The 14,876-nt window shown below is 32.3% G+C and overlaps 2 protein-coding genes across 3 annotated transcripts in view; one reads left to right on the top strand and one right to left on the bottom strand.

Annotated features, from left to right (window-relative positions):
- LOC115875498 (beta-alanine transporter) overlaps positions 1 to 14,876 on the bottom strand; it is a 934,216-nt gene that overhangs the window by 152,802 nt on the left and 766,538 nt on the right. The window lies entirely within an intron of this gene.
- LOC115875507 (prolactin-releasing peptide receptor-like) overlaps positions 1 to 14,876 on the top strand; it is a 329,200-nt gene that overhangs the window by 136,722 nt on the left and 177,602 nt on the right. The window contains exon 3 of the mRNA XM_030890983.1: positions 13,082 to 13,177. The gene's annotated coding sequence lies outside the window, so the exon portion shown is untranslated. The remainder of the gene's footprint in view (positions 1 to 13,081; positions 13,178 to 14,876) is intronic.

Raw genomic sequence — 14,876 nt, 5'->3', positions numbered from 1 at the left:
TTCTGGTAAACAACTCACGATATTTTCTGTTATCCTTATTCCGCGCCTCCTGAGCTTCTTCTGAAAATTGTCCAATAGGCAACATAAAAGATGAAACAATTTCTGTCCCATGGCACAACAATTTATGGACGCTCACAGGCATGGGATACCAGGAGTATTCTTTTAAATATAAATCTCTGGTTTCACTGAGGTATTTCTCAAATTTATTTAAATCTATCTCGTAGCCACAGTTAAAAGTTTCCAAAATAACGCGAAACTTAACAATTAATTCCAAATTGATTTGGGTTATTTGTGCCGAAATATCTGCATTTCTGAAAAATTTTCTGGCTGTATTGCCATCATTTGTATTTCCAGCTTGTTGTTTCAGCATTTCTATTAGCAGACCTAATTCCATTCTGAACCTTTCTTGTATGTGTTTTTTTCTTTCTTGAACTAGTCCTTTGTTTTTTTCGCCTCTAGCCTGCCAGGATTTTATGTCTAGTTTATAACTTATATGAATAAGACACTCAAAACACTTTATCCAGGAATGTAATGGTGATAGGCCAAAAGATGAAAAGTTCTTGTCAACATGTTTTTCTAAAATAATGTTTGGAGAGTTCATATCTCTGGGCTTAGCTTTGCACAAATAACAGGTTCAAGTGGATGTAGTAGATGATAGGGAGTTGCACACTTTACCGTCAATCATACTTAAAACCATTTTTGTTGTTATATTTATGACTAAGTTGTTGACGTTAATTTCTATGGGCAAAAGTTTTTCAATCTGTTCCTCAATTTTTCTAACTTCGCTTCTAGTAACTTCCGGAGTTTCTTTACCAAAAAAAATCTAATCAGTCGACAATACCTTGTTGAAGATAGGGCGGGGTTTTTCCAAAGGACTGATATTGATGCTCCATTGTCAACATATAACTGAAGAGGTACCATTGAGATACTAAACATGCTTTCATCTGAAGCACCTTCCTGAACAAATTTTTGACGATATTTGTGTTGATCCGCTCCATCACAACCCCACTTCACGACCATAACTGGATTTTTGTTTTCTGGCGAAAAAGAGAATGCTTGAAATACGTCTTTTTGAGCATCATATAGCCTAAGAATTGTATGATTAATGAGTGATTGGAGTTTTATCTCTGCAGAAACTTCCGTTACAGTAATATCCGATGGATAGCACAATTGTTTGGCTAACTTAACTTTATAGTAAGGTGGATACAGGCTTTTATTGAAAGGCTTAATTTGGTTTCTAATAATATTGTATTGATTTGTTGATAGTTGTGCATCAACCATCATAGCAAGGGTTTCATCTGGTGTTAATCTTTGTGGCTTTTGATTTTGGGCTGTAATAGTTTTTTTGAAGGAGGTACTCTCCCTTGAGGAGGAAGCAATTTCTCTCACACATACAGCTAAATTTCGTTTTCCTTCTTTGCGAAGTTTCATTTCAGTAGCCGTCACTAACTGTTTTTCACTCGTAGAATTTACCAAATTTCTAACTTTGTTTTTTTGCCTCTTGGACCACACTCCTCAAATGTTAATTCTGGCCTTCCACGTTTACCTTTGCAAATATTTGCATCACCCAAAGCGTTTCTTGCTATTACAGATAATCGAAAATCTCCCCTTAACCAATCAGAATTTTTAGATAAGAAGATATGTTTATGCCTATTTGCCTTTTTCCATTTGTTCTCGATTTTCTGACAAGACGTCCTGGCCGAAACTCTTATATTTTCTTTGATAGCTCTTGAAAGATTACTAGAATTCAAAGCGTTCCAATATAAAATTCACCACAGCGCTTCGCCGCTTCTTTGGAGTGTTAGAAGTCCAAAACTCATATACATCCTGACGAGTGAAGCGCGCAGCCATCTTAAAAAATATATATGTATAGCTAAAGCGCACCTAAACGCAGCTAATTTTTTTTTATGTCGTATGCTATAATAAGTGGGCTTTCAAGAAATGACAAAGTTATCGTGGTATTATGTGGTATTATGTAACAAAAACATATTTAAAGTAGCTAAATTACAATTTTTCATAGGTAACTGCAGTTACTTCTTTAACATTTCTTTTCAGTCAAACTGTATTGCAGAAATATTTTTAAAAAATGGTAGCTTACCACGTAGGCCTAATATAAAAATAATATCAATGTAGTTATTCCGTGAAAATAAACACTTCTCACTAAAACGCCTGCAAAATTTTACTAAATGGGCTAGATATTTTAGATGATTTTATCGTTTTGTACGAAAGATAAACTAATGAGCATTTTTAAATGATAAGTTTGATTTTAAAAATAAACATATGTTTTTTTATTGATGAATGGACATTCCTTGAATAAATTTTACAATAACTGAGGACCTGAGATAAAGTTGCTAAATCGAATTAATTCCAGGTAGAACGTCAAAATTTCACACTGTGCGGCGTCCGTTTGTCGTTCATCGTTCCGTCAAACCAATAAAATTGAAATACGATCTGTCATTTTTGAAATAAACCAATAAAACTGGTTAAAAACAACAAGTGACGACGCATGACGAATTTATATTTAAACCCATCCATAGTTAACTTAAAAATTATTAGAAACTTTTTTTAGTAAAATAAATAGATTTGTATGGGACGTCATCTGCTTTTCTTCTGTCATCGTCTGTCGAAATCTTACCTGAGAAAAAAAAACAGAGTATACACGCAATTTTATTAGTCTTATAATTTTCTAAATAATATACATAAGGTTGAATTTGAAAATAACAAAGATTGTATTAATCTTAAAACAAAAGAAAGAAAATATATTTTTTGTGTCCCTATGTGTATTCAAATGTGTATTCGTTGCTTTAGACAGATCGAATATGTTGATTTTCCTTAAACTATAAAATGAATTTTTAGTTATTTTTTATACAAGACGATAAAATGGTATTTGATCGTCGACCGAAATGATTAATTCACGAGCTATGAAATCGCGAGTGAATTAATTTCGGAAGACGATAATGCAATTTTATCGTCGTGTATAAAACAATATTTGTTTCCATAGCGATTTTGGTTTGGTTAAATTACCAACAGATATTCAGTCTGAGACGACAAACGCCATATCCAAACTACTTCCATTTAAATCCCGAATAACTTCTGAAAAGGAATACAAAATTTTCAAAAATGGAAGCAATTAAAAAACGTGCGTGTATCCTCGTTGTTAAAGTATCATTTAATCTACCCTCGCGGTTAAAGTACTATTTTTACTAGTACTAGTTATTTTTTACAGGGAGTGTGCCACACTGATGCCTTTGGCAATCAGTGAATCGGTTTTATAATCGCGGTGCACTCCTTATTAGGCTATTAGGCTATTAGTCAGCCAAAGTATGGTTTGTATTTTGTATATTTTTTATATTGGAGCCTAATAAAAAGATTTGATTTGATTTGATTTGATTTTATCTACTATTTTTGATAGATATAAGGCAATTTTAACATCAATATCACGCTTTTGTCAATTTTATACAATTTTTTATTTTTTATCTTGCAAACTATTAGATGGGTATAGGGATAGTGTAAGGGAAAATTATGAAAAATGAAAGCAATATACAAATATGTAATAATATACCGGGTGTTGTGTTTATCATAACAAAGATACTACTACTTATCAAATTAAACGACTAAACTAAAATGGTAAAAATAATACGGAGAGATAGAGCAGCTGTCTTTATATAAAAATGACTGCAGTGGTTCTCCATAAACATGAATCACATTATATAGGCGGTATAAATAGTGAAATCAGAAGCTTGGCCTTTTTTGTAAATTGCTGTTAAAAAAGTCTGAAAAAAAGATCTAAAATTTCAAAGTCTCTTTTTTTTAATTTTATTCGACAACCTTAAAAAAATCCAAAATAAACAAACTGCTTTAACTTAATGATGTTTTTCACGTCTCCTTTTTAATAAGCTTAATTAAAATTTTCTGTAAACATCTCGACAAACAGCCGAAAAAATATCATCGTCGCCTTTCCAAGCTGACGATGATGCTGTAATTTAATTCTCTTTTTTTATCTTGCACAGCCATCACCTGACGTTTACAGTTCTCCGGGGTCCTGGTAATTTCCCTTTGATTGTCTTTGAAATGACTTTTTCCAGAATAAAATTACTTCATCCGTTGCGTTGACTTTCTACTAGTAGATTTGTTAATAGAGGTATATTTTGATAGATAAATTATATTAATTGTGTTCAAAATTGTTAAAATATTAAAAAATGTATAATTCTACAGAAAATCTAACTTTATTACTTCTACTTTTAGTTATACAGAGACAGCTTTATAAATTCTATCAAGTAAGACGAGATTTAAATATGATTATCTCTATAGGAAAAACTAAATGCTTAACTTTCTCTAAAGAGCCGATAAGGTGCAAACTGGTAGTAGAAAACAAAATTATTGGGCAAGCATCACAGTTTAGAACCCTAGGAATAGTTATGTCATACTACCACGATCCAGAGGCAGATCTGAGAAGCCAAATAAACAGAGCGACGGCGACGGCGACGACTGTGTCCGGATGTCTGAGGTAAATAGTGTAAAACCACAAACCCCTTCATGTAAACAGACAGCAAAATTAAAAAAATTTAAGACTTGCATTTGACCAATAATTGAAATCCGAGAGGAAACAAACAAAACCAAAAACATGTTAAGGGTTGCTGAAATGAAGAACCTAAGAATCATAATGTGGAGGACTAGAAGAGACAGAATTAGAAACACAAATATCAGACAACAATGTGGAATACAGGACGTAGTGAGATGGGGTAGACAAACAAAAAGACAATGGTTCGCACATGTAAAGCGCATGGAAGAAAACAGGCTATCACGCATAGCTCTTGAAGGGAAACCCCAAGAGACAGCCGGGAATACCTTCAAAAAAATGGAAAGACAGTTGGCAGTCCATCTCTCAAGAACTCATACAGAAGCAACATACAACAAAAAATCGAGTGGATCTCAAATAAGTACCAGAAGAAGAAGACTTTTAGTTAGAAGTTTTTATTTTAAAAAATAAATATAATACAATTTTTCACAACTTTACTTTTCATGATACACACTTCTTTAAATTTGTTCAAGTCGCAAAGTTGAATAAAGTCTAGATTTCAAATACATTTAAAATATTTTGATTGGACAAACGAACTTATAAAAAAAGATAAAGAATGTTGTCTTGTAAGTATTAACTGAATAAGAGTCTAACAATCTAGATTCCACATGTTCTGAATGAGTACTACTTTTATGTTTTCCATTAAAATGTGCGAGTAATCTCATTAATAATTTCTTTGTTGAAGTTTGTATAGTGATAAAAAATGTTGCTAAATAGACAATTCGTTTATATACAATTATACAAAATTATAAAAGCTTAATAAAAATATTAGGACATCATTAGAGAGAAATATTACAATGAATAGTACAAATATACAGAGGAAGTGTCAAAGTTAATAACTTGTTTTGAAATTGTCATTTCATATATGTTAATCAACTTAGCTAACTTATTATAGGAACCGTCACATACAAGGTCTTGAAGGAACATTTGCAAACCGTTCTAAGTTTCTAATTAACAACTAGATTTAGATTAGAAATGGACATTGTACGGTACTGACATTTAAGCGTTACATATTGCGAGGTTTCTTTCGATTAAATCTTGAAATAAATTAAATGTGAAATAATGTGAAATAAGTTCTTGAGGGTTGTACTAAAAAAATCGGTAAAAAAACTTTTAAGTTAAACGGTTTTATCTTATGTGCACTGAAAACTAGAAAATAATAATAACAATTAGGTATTTTGAACTTCTAGTTCAGAAATATTTTAGTACTAGGCAGAATAGCTTTTAGGCATATTAGACTAAAATAAAAACGTGGGGCCTACTAAAAAAGCTAAGTGTGGATTGCATCGACTTACTATAATCGTAACTGGAGATTTTGACAATCAATAACCAGCCGTGGCGGCTTCACCAGCGAATGCCGAGCTCATGATCTACCAAAGTATAAAGATATGCTTTGCCATAGGTAGGATTTCAGAGGGGCCACCCTAATGCCATACAGTCCTCAGCACGTTTTAACCTATTACCTTAACTTGGGTGGTAAAGCTACCGCTAACTACGTAGGTACATCTAATCATCAATTTTTTTATCTGTCCTTCTAACGTCACACAATCTTGGACACAACTGTTCTGGACACGACTACTCATGCCCTCACCTAATACGCCATTTTGTAACGACGTCCATCTTGGATTTTAAATTTTGTCATAACCACAGTATTCTACTAGTGTAGCCCTTTCATTTGATACTCATATTGAGGGGGCTGTGGAAAAATATGAAATCCGCCTTTTTGTACCGGCAGCCATCTTAGATTTACAATGTTATTGATATTACTATATTGTATTGTCATCGGAACTAAAGGTGTGTACCAAATTTCAGATCAATCTGATAACAGGAAGGTACTTAAATTTCAATTTCTAATTTTGACCCAAATAAATAAATACCGTACGGGTCGAGCTAAATAAAACCGTTTAATAAAAAAAATTCTCTAGTAAATATAATTAATTCATTTATTTATTTACTTCATTATCAAAAAGGTTTTTTTATTTCATACCTTTTGATCTGCCATGCTCCTATGGCTAAAATAATTCGTTTTCTAGTTATTCTAATTTTAAGCATTTTTTTCTAAATTTTTAAAACACCAGATCCCCATTTTCCCCACAGAATCTGTACTCGCCATTTTTTCTTAGCTTTCATATACTGAGGTGATTGTTGAGGAGAAACTTTGATTATTCTCGGTCCTAAGTTCTGAGCAATTTCTTCGAGAGTCTTAGACCGTTGGAGGATTCCCATTCCAGTTTACGGATGGAGTCTTCCAGGTTCTTGAGTTCCGCTTTAAGTTGGTTTTTACATGGGAAGCAGAACAGTTCTGGTCCAGTTAGTGGAGTCTTTTCTCCTTTTATAGCTAGATCATTTGCTTTTCCATTGCTTTCTATCCCTTGGTGAGCGGGCCCCAGTAGTAGGAACACTTTATTTTCTTTGCCAAATTTGTTCAGCTTCGCTGACTTTTTGACTAACTTCAAATTGATAGTTAGGTATTTTAAGTATAGAAACATGATATATCAAAAACTAGCGAATTAAAAGGCCGTTCCATTATTAAAAAGGTGGATTTTTCAATTGAAGTAAATAAGTTATAATAACTTTTTGATGGCTCGATTCACGACGGAACAAAGGAGTTATGAATGAAATCTAGTGGTTTTATTTTAGAAACACGTAACAAAAACGTATTCTGATATCAGAAGTGGGATCGACCCACTAAAAGTATTACAAAAAAATTAAAATAAACCAAAATGCCACTTTGTATGTGAATTCATAAGTGCTGGAAAATGAGATAAACCCATAAAGCAACAAGTCCCAGCAGTGTTAGTAAATAAAAAGGAATATTTGGGAATTGGTTATTATGTAAAAGTCCTTTAGAAAAATATCACAATAAAATACAAATCATTACATACAATCATACATCATTACAAAAATATCACAATACACATATCACATTTACTTCAAAAATGGTAAAAGCTCGCAAACAGCTATACATTTAAAGTAAGAAAGTTTTTGCCAACTTTTGGTACTTACAAATATTAGCAAAAGACAATTGAAAAGATTTTAGTCGAAAAATCTCACTGTGAAACAATGATGCAAAAAATTTTCGATCTAGAGATTTTAGTTCTTCTAATGCAATTTCTGGTACACTCTGTATGTAATAGCAATTGAAACACAATTTTTTTTATTTTTACTTTGGTCACTAGAACTACACTAAGATATTTCCGTGCTATTCTGTACATGCATGTATAACAGGATTAACAATAAATAGATTAAGGACCCAATTTAACCCTACTAAACGTACACAATGCTCGACAAAACGCATCCGGTGTTGTTTTATCGGGAAGGGGCATTGTTTTGTCACGCCACCTAGCGCGTAGGCGGTAAGCAATTCAATACGGTCCCATTTTCCGATCGGTTTCCACTTTTACAAATATCCAAATGGTTAATTACCGGGCGAGCGTCAAATTTGGACGCTTAATTACCATCCTATCAATTATACCGTACGCCCACCAGGGTTCTGTCGAAAGGGGGAAACAAATAATAATTTATTTTTGTGCTTTCTTTTTATTTTATTTTCGTTTGTTAAATTGTCAAGCCAGTAATTATACAGGTTATAAATTAATAGACACCAAGAAAAAAAAATCGAGTTTTAAATAGAGGAAATGAGGGTAATTCGCAATACTGTTGGTAATTTGGAATACTCACTTATTGAAGCTATGCGTGGCGTTATGTATTTAAATATGGTATAAACTACTAGTTGGGCTTGTATTTAGTAAACAACAGATTTTGTAGTTATTTAAATTTATAGTACAGAGCAAAAATATGTGCACAAATAATTGTGACGGGACAAAACGCTTTTAGAGGAATTTAAATCTGATTTTTTATTTAAATTAATTTTGATTGGGTCTACAGGTAAGTATTGGTTTATATTTTAATTTGTTAAATGTATTTTTTCAATATGTTCATGCATATATATTTTTTGCGGATTATGGCGTAGGTCTTCATGTCGCTAATTTGGAATACTATAACTGATGCAAATTTAGTTATAGTATGATGCAAATTTAGTTATAGAGAACGTTTAGTCCAAATTATGTTATTCTTGCTGTTTTTTGATTCTACAATATATGTAAATTTCTTTGGTACGCACTGTAGCTCAACCTGGTTGATGTATTTTAACATATAAGGTGTCCGGTGTCAATAGATGTGTCTTAATCTGATCTTAATTGTAGGAGAGATATAGGGTAACAGAACAGGAGCATAAATCAGAAGAGAAGAACCAATAGGGAATCTAATGCAAGCTGAATTGTTTCGACCTCCTCAGAACTCGCTCTAGAATTTGATTTAAGTAGAGAGCTAGAAGAGAACGTAGCTTTGTTCCGGTTCTTGTTATTTCCGATTTTGAACGTCCCAGAACTCTGCCGCGCATGCGCAAATGAAGGGATCAGTGCCTCACATGCGAATCATGAGTGCAGTCTGTGTCGGATATGACGCCGGAACGTATATATGTGCGACTACTGTAAATATTTTATCTAATTTTCTTTTTTAATTAATATTTGGATACGTTTTAATCAACGTTTTATTTACCTTTTTAATATAAACAACATATATCTGATGCTATTTTGGTGGTATTCCAAATTATCTGCATGTTACGTCGACAGAGATATTTTGCACTTTTTTTTTCACGAGTGAAAAAGTCCAAAAATTTTTAAATACTTTGGAACTTTCGTATGGTATTCAACATATATAATATGTAGATCTACGCTATTTATTTTATTTAATTTCTTACTGAATTAATATAAGCTTACATCGTCTTGTTTATGCTAACCGTAAATGGAGTTATAACTCCCTTGGGATACTACTAACGAGAATTTTAAGATGCCATGATTCCCTCTATCTTTTATAGGTAACAACTATGATGTACAATAGGGATTTTGAGTAATAATATAAAATGAAAATGGACACTGACTTCTTGTACACTTTGCACTAAAAGAGGTTCTCAAAAGAACAATGTTCGACTGCAAGGTCTGTTAGTAAAAAGCTAGTCAGCTTAAAGTATCACAACACTATTTATTAAAATCAAAAACTCGTAATACAAAACTAAAGTGTCAAAACAAATGACAATGTCAGAAAATAAATAAATGTGGCAACTTGACATTTTTTACAGCAGAGCTACCACCTGAATCACGAGCGGGAAATTTAAATTCCAGTTAGTCAGCCCGGCGCCGAATATGTCTATGGTTGGCAACAATTAATTTAAAAATTGCGCCCTCGATTACGTAACTGAAAGTTTAATTGGTATCAAATATACATCATTAATGTCACATATAAAAAATAGTTTTAGAGAAAACTAAAAAAATATGAAAATTTGGTTGATTTTTTGAATGTGGTAATATAACGTTGTTTTCATTTTTTAATAGATTATGGATAGATTATTTAGAGAATTCTAATTAACGACATATTTTTGCTGTTTTAAAATGTTAAAAAAGCATAAAATTTATTTAGTTCGATTTAGTTCGGGTGATATTAGTTATTGGAAAATGTGATACTTTAACAACAGCAAACAAAATGACAATAATCAAAATTTAAAATAACCATTTCTCAAAGAATTCAATCGAAATTATATTACCATAGGACTTTACAAATTTAAACCGTAACAAATTTGCTAAAATACCTGATTCTCGATTCTAGAATGAGAAATAATTTGCTAGGTTGGATATTATACAAAGAGCTATATTAATAATACTATAGATTTCATGAAAAGCCAAACAGATAAAAGAAAACAAACTTAGCAACTTTTTAAATTGTCTCATCAATTTGAACATCGACAAATATTAGCTTTATCTTTATTAAAACTCCAAATTTAAGAGGAAACTTTTTCAAAACTTTTGCAGATTTAGACGAAACTCACTAAATTTTGATTTAGACTCTTTCTTTCCTGGGTTTCTCTACTCATTTATCAGAAAAACACTTATACAGGCCCAGGTCAATTACTATCTATTCACGTTTCCTAACATTACATATTACATGCATGTACGAAGTGCTCCAAACTTGGCATCCAAACTTATCTTAGACCAAACTTAATCATAGAGACAGAAAAAAACTTTTTAGGTAAAATATATAAAAATATGTACTTGTCAAATATAAAAAAGCGACTACACCATTCCTGTTTATTGATAGTACAGTCAATCTGGCATCAAAAAAGGTACTCGAAAAAGTACTTCAGAACTTACGACCGAGAAAAATCAAAGGCTTTCCTCGATTTAAGTAAAAACAATCTTGGGATTGTCTCCTCAACGAACACCTCAGTAGGCACAACGGCGAATGCAGATTCTGTGGGGAAAATGGCAAAAACACCAGAACACCTTTTCAACTTTGGTACGGCTGATGTCAAGGATGGAGAGCTGGTCTCTGTGGAGCCGTCTCAGATATTGGCTTTTGTTAAAGCCCTGAGACTGTATGATGAGTTGGAACTCGTTATAACTCAAGAAAGGGGAACACACAATAGATCAGTAAGGTCGTGGTGATTAACTTCCCTCCTAAACATTCTACATTCTACATCAAAAAAGGTCTAGAAACCCATCAAATTACCCCCGCTCTCATATTTCTCAGTCCTAAGTGGTCCACTGGAAAAGCTTGAATTCGAAAATTCGTATTCCCCCCACCCCACCGTTTTTGAGAAACACAAAAAAATGTTTGGTTAGGATTCAATTTTCTGACTGAACCGTAGATCCCACAGAAAACATTTTAATTTCTAAGTAACAAACTTCTAAAACCTACAGGGATTAAGTTAGAGGGCACCAAAGTCACTTAAACCCAGTCTTGTATATTTCCGAATTAAAAATAATCATACAGAAAGTTTGAAGCTTTTTGGTTTTACCTTATTAAGTAATTGTTATCAGGTAGAAATTGTTAATTTTGTAATTTAGGTAACTTGATATAATGTCATTTTAACAAAACGCCAACGGTTTTTGTAGACGTATCTGTTTAAAAAAAAAACGAAAGTGTTCTCGAATAGTTGCAGTTATATATTTTAAATAGTTTTTTCTTTGTATTTTTTTTGCTTCCGACGCAACGACGGAAAGAGATATACAGTGCTTTTAGATGGAGCGGACCGTAAGCGCGGAGCGTCCGCGCGGGCGAATGTTTTTTCAGTATAGCTCATCCGAACGGAGCATACGCGATCCATGGGAAATCGTGCATATAAACTCATGGTACTTGCTCAAAGTCGCGGACGGTTCGTCGCGGATGCTCCGCTCCATCTGAAAACGCTGATACTTTCCAAAACGTTAAGGATTTTTTGTCCGTTAGGCAAATTTGTTTATTAGTAAGCCACTGCTGGAAATTAAGGTAGTATCACACATAGCTACTTTTGTTGCGCAGCACATTAAAAAAACTGCGCAACTTGATCTGCTGCAAGTGTGAATACCTAGGCAACCTGCAACGTCGCGATCGCAGCTTGGCTGCGTAGGCTACTTTTATGTTGCGCGCAGTTTAAGAGATTGCCGTGTGTGAACAATTGTTGAGAAAGGTTGGAAGTGCAGCAGAAGATTATTAATCAGTTGAAACTTTTACTGCGAACATCAGAGCAGTATTCTGTTGGCCGAAATGTATACATATTTTTTCAGTTAACTCCAGGATTTATATGTAGATATTTAGTAAAGAATTAATCGACAAATTGCGATGTCGTAGAAGTCAAAACAAGCGATTACATATGCCCGATGAAGACTTAAAAAAGAAAATTCACACGTTGCGTGCACAATATTCGAAAGAACGTTCAAAAATGAAAAGTTCCAAATCCGGTTGGGTGGTGTACTGTTGAATGTTGCCCCTCCAAGGCTGCGGCTACCAAAATATGTTTCAAAAGTAGCGCTTTGGTGTGAACATATGAAATGAATGCATGTAGTGTCGACCTGCAACTTTTTTGGGCAGCTGCTGCATAAAAACTGCGCGTGTTGGGCTACTTTCTGCTGGTGTATGAACACTGTATGCAACTTTTGCAGCGGCTGCAAAAAAAAAATTGCGTAAACAAAGTAGCTGTGTCTGATACTACTTTTAGTCTCCGTTGGATTAACGCCAGCAGTGTTTACAAAAAATAACTATTTTATTTTGTAGATTTGCCATAGAGATATAAACATTTTTTCCATCTCAGTGTATAAATAAATCAAAATTCGTCAGATTTTAAAATTAAAATTTATATATCTACCATAAATACAAACTCAGCTTTTATCAATACACCTCTCAAAAATGATGCTGCTGCTACAATACGTATAAAGAATAATTTCTCTAAAAATAAAATTCTATTTATTTTTCAATAAGTTGCGAAGGAAAAATGATACTTCCCTTGTCGCTTGTAAAAGCACCCATTCGATAGTTCCGTTCGCTAAAAAATATCTATAAAGCTTCCTGTTTATTTAGCCGCTTCCTAGGTACGTACGTACGTAAGGTTTCCAGAAAATAAACATCGCAGCGGTGATATACCGGCAGAATGTCGAGTAGGTAGTGATTTTCTATTTTCTATTTTTCCAGGATGTTTTCAATCCTCTCTGCAAAGTCGTAGACCTCCCTTTGGAATAGAAATCGGAAGAAACAGGAGAAACAAGAAAAGAAAAGAGTTCTTAGGAGGTGAGTTACCTTTTTTTTTATTTATTATACAGTGTCCGGTAATAGCGCGTCGGGCATCTGTAGCTCCTATAATAAAAAAAAACTTAGGAATTTTTTATTATAAGTGCAAACCTAAAGCATGTATTAGGACGTATTTAAGGAAAATATTTTAACTTCTACAGATAACCTATATAATAAACCTTAACTGTATATAAATTATATACAATTTAAAAATATTTTTACGAGATACAGTGTCCCAAATAAGTAAAAAATATTATAGTTGTATTTTTTTCAACGGAACACCCTGTATATTATTCTATTTTTGGATTCTATGATTGAAATAAAGGTAAATTTGATTAAGGTTTACCATGCTTAAACATTACCGTTTTTCAAATATTTTCAATTTTCTGAAATTGCAGTAAAACTTTTAAGGCTTCATTTCTACAAGGGTATCAAAGTTTTTTATACTAAATATTTACTGAAGATTATTTATTGATCAGATATTGTGTTGTTATAATAAAAATTTGACCTTATACAGAGTGTCCAAAAATGTATATTAAATAATTACTAGCTTTAACCGGCAATAACTTGTTTAAATTAAATGAAACACCCTGTATATTTTACGTGAATCATATGCACAATTTAATTGTCTATCAAATTTGGTTGTACCATTTTTTACCTATCTCTTCAAGTTTTCGTAGAAAATGCATTTCCTTATAATTTAGACCTCATTTATCACTATACCCATGGAATATTGACATTTCAGATTTTTTTAAAGCAACATATATGTACAAAATATACAAGTGGTAAATATTGCAAGCCCACTGGTATACCAAAAAATTATTTAAATCTTGGAAAGGAGTACTTACCAATTAAATATACCACCATTATTTCCGACCAAAAATTAGTTAATTACGTACTTTTAAATTGTTTTAAATAATAAAATATTCTAAATAAATGTGGATTTGGCTTAGAAATCAATATAATAATAAGTTATGAAAATAAACGTCTCTGTTTTTATAAATAAGCATTCGTCAAAAAATGAAATATATAAAATTTATAAGATGTTTCTTTTTACCACACTGTCTAATACACACGCAAAATTCAGATTTTTAGTATTTGGACCAATTATTATTAATCAACGTAAACAGTCAATTAATGTAGTTTGCATACTGTGATCATATTAATTGGTCCTCAGTTCAAAACAGTTTTTTTTATTTTTTTAATGAAATAAGCGAACTATATTGACAATATTAGTATCTGTACTCTTTGAAAATTTGTTACATCTTTAAAAATAATATAAAATGTCAATATTCCATGGGTATAGTGATAAATGAGGTCTAAATTATAAGAAAATGCATTTTCTGAGAAAACTTGAAGAGATGGGTAAAAAATGGTATAATACAAGTTGATAGACAATTACGTTGTGCATCTGATTCACGTAAAATATATAGGGTGTTCCATTTAAATTAAACTAGTTATTGCCGTTTAAAGCTGGTAATTATTTAATATAAATTTTGGACACTCTGTATAAGGCAGTGAAATTTTTATTATTGCAACACAATATCTGATCAATAAATAATCTTCAGTAAATATTTAGTATTAAAAACTTTGATACCCTTGGAGAAATGAAGTCTTAAAATTTTTACTGCAATTTCATAAAATTGAGAATACTTCAAAAACGGTAAGATTTAAGTGTGATAAACCTTAATCAAATTTA

This window comes from Sitophilus oryzae, unplaced genomic scaffold, assembly GCF_002938485.1.
Source record: "Sitophilus oryzae breed Bouriz unplaced genomic scaffold, Soryzae_2.0 scaffold_1389_pilon_pilon, whole genome shotgun sequence".
Taxonomy (NCBI): Eukaryota; Metazoa; Arthropoda; class Insecta; order Coleoptera; family Curculionidae; genus Sitophilus; species Sitophilus oryzae.
The sequence above is the reverse complement of the archived record's forward strand: the minus strand, read 5'-3'. Positions and strand labels throughout refer to the sequence as shown.